Raw genomic sequence first — 4408 nt, forward strand, 5'->3', positions numbered from 1 at the left:
AAATAATGTTTAATATAAAATAGAAAATCTGAAAATCTTGCAACGTAACGCTTAGCGCGCCACGGAAAAATTGTTAAAGCAGGTGTAAATGAGCGTCGCCACGGACATAAAACCTAACAAGCTGGAAAATTAGGTCCCTCAGCGTAGATCATCGGCAAAGCGGAAAGCGTGGCGGACACAGACTAACCACAGCACAGTACTTGTAAGCTGAAAACCGCAGAGGCTTGTAACTAACTAACTAATGCCGCACTGCCGCCGACGAGGCGCGACCGCGCGCTTGCTTGCGATCGCTTGACCAACAGGGCTGCTAAGGCGACAAGTGACTGGCTGGTTATATGGTTGACTTACTGACTTTCAGGCTTTCAAGTGCCCACATACAAACAACGATTACTAATAACTTGCTTTCGTGTCCACTTGCTTTTCGCCATTTAATGAAGAGTTGGCAGCAGCAAAGACAAAGCGTTTGGTAGAAAAAAGTTTTTTATTTAAAGAAAAATCGCATAAACTAAAGTGTAAGAAAGAAAGAAGCTTAAAGCTCGTGTTTTTATTTGTTTTGTTTTTTCGTCGTTTTGCGCAGACGCTAACTGCTTGCCATTGCCATATTGACTTGTCATAATCGTGCCATATTTATGTGCTTATACATTCAATAAATTGTTGCTTTTCGTTAGCTGCTGGAGTTGTTGCTAATTCTTGTTGTTGTTGTTGTTGATGATGATTAAACATATGTTACAGTTAACAATGTGCGCTGTGCCTTTAAACGGCGATTCATGCGAATCTCGAACAGGATTTAATGGTCATGGGAATGTTAAGGAAATCGATGAACAGCTACAGTGTTTCAGAGGAAGTCAAAATTTTTTGAATTTTTTTTTTTTCTTTTTTTTCCGATTTTGCTTTTTCATATAGACAACTTTTCCATCCAATTTTAATAAAATTTCGTACATAATTTTTAACAGTCTAAGACATTTTTTGCAAAGTTTTCTTTTTTATTTCTTAAAATACGTAATTTTTACTTCGTATGAAAATACTAGGATTTATTTAAGAATTGAAATTGATTGATCGATAAAATTTGCTGTTTACATAGCAATGGCTTTGTTGATGAATAAAAGATGCAGTACCCATACCAAATAACCGATGATTAACCAACAAATAACCAATCAACAAGAAAGATATTTAAAGGCCATAGGATTAAATTTAAAAAAAAAACAGAGTACTAAATACCCAATATATATGTATATGTACGCATGTATAACCGACGTGTAACCGGTACATAACCGATAAATACCCGATAGCTAACAGAACAAAAAATGTTAAATATCTGTTTAAATAAAAATCTTCATTATGCGAAATAACTAATATATAACAGGTTACGTGTACATAACCGGCAAGTAACCGGTACATAATCCATAAATAACCGATTGACATAATTTGATATTTAAAGACCATATTGAATACAAAATTTGAGGGTACTGAATAAACAATGCCTGTACATAACCGATGACTTCCCCGAAGATAACCGATCATTGACACTGAGTAAAGTTAAAAAGATATAATTTTTTTTCGGAACGAGTTTTCGTCATCTCTTTTCAAGCCTAAGCGATTTTGGTCGAGTCCAACAAAGCACGCCGATAAGGAATCTACGCATAACCGATCGATAAAGTTAAATAAGAGATTTCCCACCGTTTGAACACCAATGCATTACCGATAACAAACCGGTACATGACCGACAAACAACGATCAGATAATAGTTCGCTAAAATTAGGTAAATTTAAATAAAGCTCTTTGCGTTATAATTAGAAAATTTCAGGGCATCAAATAACCAATCCATAACAGGTAGATAACCGGTAGATAACCGATCGGCAAAAGTGAGAAATTCTAAACAAATCGTTTTTGTTGATTTTCGAAGAGAACAAAATATAGTCAACGCCTACAGATGACAAAAATGCCTCATCTTCCTTATTGGTTCGGTAATCGCTTGAACAATTGTGGCTGAAAAAAAAAATTTTAAATGCAAAATTTCTAATATTGACCAAAGGCAACAAATAACTTTCGAAGAAAAAACTGTCCACACTTTTTTTAATTGGAGCTAATCGTAGATAGATAACCAAAATAATAAGATTTTGAAGGAAAAACGTTAAATAAACTGATAACTGATCGAAACATAAGAGGACAATTTCAAGAGAAAGTGTTTTGAGGAGGAAACTATGAATTTTATAATATTTACTAACCAATCCATTATAAAAGAAACTCTCAGTCAAGCTATCTCAACCTACTTAAATCAAACAGTCACAACTCCAAAAATTCCAAATGTTCAGGAGAGTCAAAAAATGCTGTTGATGGTGCGCAAGCGACGCACGTAAAACAAAAACAGTCTTAATAATATTTTTCCAGTTAAAGAAGACGGCGATGAAAAAGAAACTTTGGCGAACTTTAGATACTAAATATGTATATGGCCTGCGAACTATTTTATGGAAAGAAATAAATTTTGAAAAAAATTTAGTTGCGACTGTTTTTGATTTAGGGTGCGATAAATAAAGAGGTCTCCCAAGTCTCCAGGGACGTTGGATATCTTCCATCAACCACGCTGCTCTAAACACTCAACCACTCCCATTTGAGGCCTTTTAGAGGAGTTTCTATGTTTAGTTTTTCCCTCTTTTTAAATTAAATTTATTAAAAATAAATAAATGAACATAATTTGCAAACAATATCATTTTGAATTTCATTGCCAATTAGCTGATCGCATCTGTACATATATGTTTTAATTTAATTTGCTTTTTAGAAACTTATTTTATGTATTATTCTTTTTTCATTAAATTTTTTGTCCTAATTTAATTTTCTTTAAATTTGTGGATGTTCTTTTAGAAAGAAAAATTTTGTTTAATGCTTTTAGTTTTAAGGAACTTATTTTATTTTTTCTTTTGAAATAAATTTCTTTTTTTAGTTCTCTTTTAGTTTTTAGATTTCATTGTTTAAAAAAAAAAAATATTTTTTTAAATTATATTCAATTGCTAGAAACTATTTTAATTTGTTTCCTTCTTTAATTTAATTTGTTTTTCTGTTGTTAATTTCACTTTCAGAAGCTCGGCCAAACACTAACATATGTGTAAGCGCCAATCTATTATTATTAGTATTATTATTATTATTATTATTAATTTCACTTTCTTTTAATTTTTAGATTTATTTTTTTTTTTAAGAAAAGTATGTTTTTGTTTAATTTAATTTTTAGGATCTTAATTTATTTTTTTGGCTTTTTCAATTTAACTTACTTATAATTTTTAGATTTTGTTTTAAAATATTGATTTTTTATTTTGTTAACATTTAAGTACATATTATTTTCTTCTTTTTTGATTTTTCCCCTAATTTAATTTTTGATTTTATTGTTTTAAAAAGAAAACAAATTTTTTAATTTTTATATTTTTTTTTAATTTTGCTTTATTTGCATTTTATTTTATTTTTTATATTATTTTCTTTTATTTATTAGTTTTTATCATTTAATAAATATATATGTATTTTTAAATTTAATTAAATTTTTAAAAAACTTATTGCTAAAAGTTGAAAAACATAAAGCTAAGGCCGCCTCGTTAGCAGATCTTTCAATTAGTCTTTCGAAAAACAGTAAAGAGCTTTCAAAATAGTTGCCAGAATTGACAATACTTAGTCTTACGAGAGACTCCACTGTGCTTGCGCGTCGTCTTAGCTAAAAACTACTATAAAAATAGATGCTATAATATTTTTTTTTATTGTTTTTTACAAAGGCATTTTTTTTTTTTCTTAAAAAGCAAGAACTGCCTAGCTGCTACTCATGTTACTTGCACCTGAGCCCAGAGCCCACAGCCCGTTTGGTGTGACCATTACACCTGTTTGCTAACCTACTGCCGCTTCTGCTGCAGCTACATACGAATACTAAGCCATTGTTGCGCTGGCTGGCCGCCAGCTGCGTTATGGTGGTACTCGCTTTGGTTTGACTTTTTAGCAGGCTGGGCTGTGGTGTGGTAGCCTTGCAACATGTTTGTCGCGCGCATTTGGCATGCGGCATGCGGCATACGGTTGCAGTGAAACTATTCGCGGACGAAAAATTAACAGCGTTAACAGAAAAGTTCAAGTCGGAATGTAAAAATTCTGTTGAATTTAATGTTGATAACATAATACAATGTTGAGCAACATGAAATGTGATGTCTTTGTGAGCAAATAAACGAAAATATGGTAAATCTTCACATAATTTTCATTAATTTGTAATTTTTGTTAAATCTTTTATCTTGTTCTCCTTTTATCAAGATGCAAATACAATTTAAAATAATGATAGTTTGGCATAAAGTTTACACACATATGTATGTACATGCATACATATACTGGCAATCAAAAGTGAGTGCATGGTGTTTTTTGCTTAATATTTGCAATGTTTTTCAATTAA

General features: G+C 31.3%; 1 protein-coding gene across 1 annotated transcript in view; it reads left to right on the top strand.

Annotated features, from left to right (window-relative positions):
- LOC118742001 overlaps positions 1-4408 on the top strand; it is a 76627-nt gene that overhangs the window by 57510 nt on the left and 14709 nt on the right. The window lies entirely within an intron of this gene.

This window comes from Rhagoletis pomonella, unplaced genomic scaffold, assembly GCF_013731165.1.
Source record: "Rhagoletis pomonella isolate Grant_MI unplaced genomic scaffold, Rhpom_1.0 Rhpom_scaffold_00006, whole genome shotgun sequence".
Taxonomy (NCBI): domain Eukaryota; kingdom Metazoa; phylum Arthropoda; class Insecta; order Diptera; family Tephritidae; genus Rhagoletis; species Rhagoletis pomonella.